We start from the raw sequence: 7,100 nt of genomic DNA, 5'->3' as shown, positions 1-7,100 counted from the left end.
CTTTCTCCAAGCTTGCTCTCGGCTTTTCTTCTTTTTCAAAGAAGAAATTTCCAAAAATCAAGTTCCAAGCATTGTTAAATAACGAGGTAATTATCTAAGGTTCCTTGTACATAGATATGGATATGCTATAAGTTTAAGCTCCTAATTCCTTCACAATCTCTTCCAATAAATCAAGGAAGAAGATGGTGAATAGTAACCTTCAAGAAATAACTTTAGTTTTCTTGAATTTTTATGAAAGATTAAGGTTATACAAGCAAGGATCAAGGTTCTTTAGGCATTCAAAGCTCTTGTGTTGTGTTAAGAAGCTTCAAGGAAGGTATAATCTCTTAACCAAGCTTTGTTATTGAATGTTAAGAGCATAATATGAGTATTCTAGTTCATGAGAGGCTTGATGGTTGTGTATGTAGAGATTAGTTGGTTTTGGGATGTTTTTGGAGTTGTAAATCTTGGTTGTTGATTAATGAACTTAAGTGTAGTTTAAATTTATGATAAAGAATAGTATAAATTGTTAAGGTTGAGTTTTTGGGGCTGTTATGATAAATTATGGATGGAGTTTTGATTGGGTTGTGATTGTGGGTTGATTGTGAGATGATTTGGAGTGGTTTAAAATTGGGTAATCGCGTAAACATAGCCGTCGTAATGCCCGATTTACCGTAGACTGTTTTTGTTCTTAACATCAGAACCCTTGAACTCACTGATAGGTTTTGACCATTTCCATGTTTAGATAGTTCATGTTACAAGCTTCGTTTTGATATGTGGTTCATTGGATTCCGATGAACGGTTTAGGAGAAACGGCCGTTTTAAGTAACGACGTTTCGCGAACGAACCCTTACCCCTCGCCTTACTTTGAAACATAGGTTAAAGACCTTAAAGGACTAATTGAAGTATGAAACATTTATGTAAGGTGTAATAGGCGGTTGGTAAGACACTCGCGAAGGAATCGCCTTAAAACTCGTAATGGTTAAATTATTAAAAATGGTGGAGCCGAGGGTACTTGAGTGACTTAAGAGAATCAGTAAGCGCAAAGCGAGCGTTAGAGTCTAAGTTGGTTAATGTATAGATTTACCAGTGACTTTGGTTTAATTCCAACTTACTTGTTGTTTATAGGTTACCAGACTCGTCCCGAGCCATTCGTAACCCCCAGTCGCTCAGGAAAGTTTTCTACTCGTTATACTGTTGTTGTGATGTATACACTTGTATATGCATTATCTTGTAATAGATGCATGATGGTTATATTAGCAAATTCTTGCGATATATTGTAGCATGTGATATGGTACATATGCATGCCTGTTTCGTATACTTGCCATATATATCTGTTGGTTCAATTGATAATACCTATGCTAGAGAATAGCGATAATTTGCATATACCCTTAGTATAGGGACCCAAAGGTGAAAACATTTTCTAAAAACCGGGAGTCGAGGATCCCGAGTAGATTTTATATATATATATTTATATATATATGGTTATAGTTTTCAAAACTATTAATCGAATAAGGTTTATTCGATAACTATATTTTATTAATGAATATTATCTTGAATATTCATTCGAGGACTTATGACTCCTTTATATTATTTATTGAATATTACTTGGATATTCATTTGAGGATGTATGACTCCTTTATTTTATTTAATGAATGTTATTTATAATATTCATTCGAGGTATTATGACTCCGCTTATTATTTATTAATATTCTTTATTTTATTAAAGAATAATGTTTCGATAATCAAACTTATTTTCGATTATTCAAATAAAGATTATACTTTCGTATAAGTATATCTTTGGTTATTTAATATCCATTTCAAGTATGAGTTTTAAAACTTCTACTTCAATTATTTTTATAAAGATTATTCTTTATGGGAATATTATTTAAATAATAATATTCAGATATTTTCTAAATATATTGGGACTGATTTATTTTAATAAATCAGCAGTACTCCAAACATTCTTAAAAATGTTTTCGAGTCTTCAAAATGATTTTTAAAGTTAGAGTGGACCCCAAAACTCATTTTTTTTATATTTAAGATCTTCCTTTCAAAGGGGATTTAAATACTCGCTCAAAACCTGGGGGATCCAGCTCTGTGGTGCATTTTACATTCGCAACGTGGTTGCTGTTTTGAGAAAACAAATGAATTGATTACTTACCCAACATTCGGGAAGTAAGCCCATCTAATTGAGTCGGCATAAGCGACAGGCCGGGGTACGGTCTATCAAAGTGTAAGTGGCTGGGTGGCAGTCCATCAACGCGTAAGAGGCCGGGTGGCGGTCCAGCACAAGGTCCTTATGTGGCCAGGGTGATGACCGGTGGGGGATTCATCCATCTACTAGTAGAAAAGGTTACTTATTGGTATCTTTGCCTGATCAGCAAGATATCAGGTTTATGCCAAAAAAAATTTTCTTTCCAAATTCATTGGATATTGCAACTCTGTTCATACTTTACATGACAGATGTTTTCAGGAAATGTATGAGAGATATATATAGGTGTATATATATATATCGGGACTAAATGAAGTATCTTGTAACTTCATTTCATTCAATAATATTTCAAAGATTGAATCTATTCAAGTATTATCCTGTAGTCTCATCTATGTGATGAACTTTTGAACTAATTATAACTTGAACGGTGGTAGTTCAAGTAGTATTTGGAAAAGATATAAGTATATTGGAGTATCTTGTAACTTCATCTTTTAAACTTATATCTAGTAAATGATTATCTTATGCATGACAAATATTTTCAGAAAAACGTTGAGACAAGGTTAGATATATGAGATCACCTTGCAACAATATTTTTATACAGTTATAAACTGGAACTCTGTGTATATTATGCATGGAAGAGGACTTCCAAGATTTTGAAAAGTATATATACATATATATTGAATATTTTGCGACTTGGTCACGTTAAGATATCAACTTGGTTCATTTCTTCTTGACCAAGACTTTCATGAGTACTATGAGAATGCTCATATATTGTAAATCACTATATATAATATTTTGGTGGGCTTGTTGCTTACCCTTTCTTTCTTCTTTCATCACACAACATCAGATAGACAAGATGAACAGGACCAAGCTCCTAATTCGCGAGCGGATAGGAAACGTTCCGCAGTTTCCTATAGGCGTTGATGTCGCTGTAGCTGAGGTAGGAACTACCAATAGGCTAGGCTGTCAACTTTTATGTACCAGATTAAGTATATTTATGAATTGCAATAATGGCAAAGAAATGTAAATTTATTCAGAAACCTTTTTAAGGTGTATTGGCATATAATTGTGGAATAAAACGACTTGTGATTATTTTTGGATATTCATCTCTGAGACTATAACTTGTGGTGTGTGTGTTTATTGTGGGGTCATTATACAGAGTAGTTGATTGTTTATTAAGATTGGGTGTTATTAAGGGAAATGGAACTCGTGACAACCCGGATCCCCGACCCCGGATTTGGGGGTGTTACAGAAGTGGTATCAGAGCTAAGCGTTATAAACCTCAGAGATGATGTGACGTTAAGATAATAACTAAGATAATAAGAACTCTTGCCAAGTTCATAGTCGGGCTACCTAACGTAGTACTGACAGTTATAACCCTTATGGGAACCCTTATAAATATCGTGATAGAAGCGTAGTTCGTTATCGTATATGGTAGCGGGACACCGAACCCTGAGGTTGAGGAGTAACAACGCGATGATATTTTATTACTAATTGGAGATCGGATTGTGGATCCGATAGAGTGTCCTAACGCAGGACCGGATGATGTTGATATTGAGGATGTAGCGATTGAGGATGTTGTCCTAGAAGGGATAGTTGCTGAGGAGGATCCCATGGAGGATCCTGATAAGAATGAATAAAGGACCACTGATGAATTGATGACCATGGTTAGGTCGACTACCAGAGGTAGGATTGGCCGGTCACTACCGGAGGTTCGTTCAACTTTGTAAAGATAGTAGCCCCTTTAACGCGGCTTACTCGTAAGACTGAGAAGTTTGAATGGACAGAGAAATACGAGAAAAGCTTTTAACAACTGAAGCAAAGGTTGGTGACGACCCCTATGTTGGCATTGTCGGATGGAGAAAGGAGATTTTGTGATTTGTATTGACGCTTCGCATAAGGAATTAGGGTGCTTCTTATACAGCACAACAAGGTAATCGCGTACACGTCAAGAAAATTAAGGGAATATAAAATTCGATATCCCCACCTATGAGCTTGGGCTCATGTCAATAGTTTTGCCCTAAAGATTGGAGGCACTACTTGTATGGAGAGAAGTGCGAGAATTACCTAAGCCATAAGTGCTCTAGTACATTTTCACGTAGAAAGAGCTCAACATACGCCAGAGGAGGCGGTTAGAGCTAATCAAGAATTATGATTGGGAGATTCTGTATCATTCGGGGAAAGCCAATATGTTGGCTGATGCCCTTAGTAAAAAGGAGAGACTCAAGATGATAATGTCCTTTGGAGAGTTTATAAGAGATTTTGAGAAAATGGAAAAGAAGTGAAGGTAACCGGAGCCGGTACCGAAAAGATGTTTGAGATTGCAATACAGTCCGAATTATCGGAAGAGAACATATTGTGCCAGAAAAAGTGATGAATGAAGGCAGAGAGCCAACAATTAGATAAAAGATTAATACCGAGAAAGATGATAAGGGAATAATGAGGCATTCTTATAGAAATTGGGTTCCAAATGTTCAAGAGCCTAAAGATGAAATCTTAGATGAAAGCTAGTTTGAGGAATAAGAGTTAGAGCAAACCCTGAACGTGATAGTCAGGGAGGTCGCCATCAAGATAGAAGGAACCCATAACATGATGAAGTGGAAAATGAGGATTTAAATTATGTAACATGACCCCAATTATGGGGAGTAGGAAGAAATATTTATACTGAGGAAACAGAAGTCGAGTAAGGAAAGGAGACCCGAGACGGTACTCCTATACGAAAATTTATGGAACTTTCTAGACAGAACTTAGACTATTATCCCCAACCACCAACTTGAGGAAACAATGCGGTAGGAAATTCTTTCATGACCTTTAAGTCGCTAAGCTCTCAGAGTTCCAAGGAACAGGTTGACCCAATTGAGGCAAGATCCTAGCTAAAGGAAATAGAGGAATCATTTGAGATTCTGAATGATTGACGAATCACAAAAGACTGTTTTTGTCACTTACCCTCCTAAGAGAGAGACCACCCGCTGGTGAAAGGCCGAGGAAGGCATGAAGCAAGAGATTATAATAAACTGATTTAAGTTCAGTCAATTGTTTTCGGGAAAGTAATTCCCAAAGATAAGGAGATACTGTAAAAGCTTTGGAGCTAGAACAAAAGCGGATAAGTATGATGAATTGTGAATCTAAGTTGTAAAAGTTGTCAAGATTCGTTCTAAGGGCACGAATCCAGAATGACGGGATGTTTGAAATCAATGCTTATGTTGTGTTGGTTCATGAAATAATGATAAGAGAAAGGAAAATAAAAAGAAATTGAAGTGGTAAGGAATATAACGGCAATAGAGTTTGAGGAATGATAAGGGAGTTGGGTATGAGGAAACCCTAAAGAATCATAGTAATAGAAATAGAAAAGTATGTAATCGTCAGGATGAGGGTGATTCACCATGAGTTAAAATTGATGGTTGAAGGCATAAGAGATACATATATTTTATCCCCTGTAAGTTGGGAGGATTCGAGGAAACCTTGAGATAGTTCGAAGGATAAATAATGAGACGCGGATAGACTGGGGAGACAAGGAAGTAAGAAAATTAGGAGAATTGGAGGAAGGAAGTGACCTTCAAGAATGTGAAGTGTAAGATCGGTGGCTTGATACCCAGAAAGGGAGACGCCAGGTATGAGAGATATCCCGACATTGAGATGACTGTTGAGATAAACAACAAAAGTAAATAAGGAATTATTAAGAAGAAGTTCACGTTGAACACGACCAATATCTTCCAGAACATCCTTGTTATCGTTACCAAATTAGGCAAGAAAAGCGGATAACCGTTGTTATCTTTTGGAGGCCATATTGATTGACCTCATTTTGAATACAGACGTTATTGTGAAAATTAGGCATATAATATCAGGTGGGAATGATTGAATAAGACACCCTTATCAGGGATATATGACTTGATTTATCCATGGAAGGATGCATGTACCTTTTTAAAGGTGGAATTAAGGATTACACACCGGTAACTTAAAACGAATCCTAGGGGAATGCATAAAGGTTGGCATTTCACCCTTAATAGGGATAGTATGAGTTTTGACAGTATGAATTGGAAAGGATTAAGGTAATAACAACCTTTAAGAATCAGTGGAGAAATTTTTTTCAGAAGTATATAAACAATGATTCTGGTATTAATAAATGGTATCTTGATATGCCCTGTATCTAGGGAATACAGGAGGAACGATTCAAGGATAACCTTAGAGGTTTTACAAGGAGAAAGGTAATATTCAAAATTCTCAAGAATAGAAATGTTGATAAAGGAAATATGACGTAATTATAATGATGCCAAGTGGGGCACGTGTTAAACCACGAGAAAGTAGGGATCGAACCAGTTGTTAGGGCGAAAACACGCGCTAATATTCACGCAAGTATATGCGTTCGCAAGTAGTATAAGATATAAATCAGATTCGTTCCCACAGAGACTGGTTTAGGTTAAGTTCAATTTATGCACCTATGCAACAATGTATGGTTATCGCTCAATGCTAAGACAAATAACAAATTGGGTTTTTATTAAACTAAGAGATTATACTAAATAAAATTAACTAAGAGAATTGAAGTTGAATTACTATATATGACAAACATGGGATCCTAACTTCATTAAATACTTCATTCAATAGCCTTATTATTCTTAACCTTAGCATGTGATGGTGATGACACTAATCAGATAACACGAAACTGATAAACGCCAACTTTCATTGCACGAGTACCATTCTACCAGACATCCACAAAAGAGATATAAGCTGAATAGGCACCAATTATATTGAGACCCTATATGTCTATAGAATTTGACAACATAACGGTTTAAGCATAAGTTATCTATAATGATTACATAGGGCAAGTAAAACGGTTAGAGTTACCTACGAATCATGTATACACATACAAGAACCTATGCTAGCATGGCAAGTTCTAAACCTCTATATT

Source organism: Apium graveolens, chromosome 5 (assembly GCF_009905375.1).
Source record: "Apium graveolens cultivar Ventura chromosome 5, ASM990537v1, whole genome shotgun sequence".
Lineage (NCBI taxonomy): Eukaryota > Viridiplantae > Streptophyta > Magnoliopsida > Apiales > Apiaceae > Apium > Apium graveolens.
The sequence above is the reverse complement of the archived record's forward strand: the minus strand, read 5'-3'. Positions refer to the sequence as shown.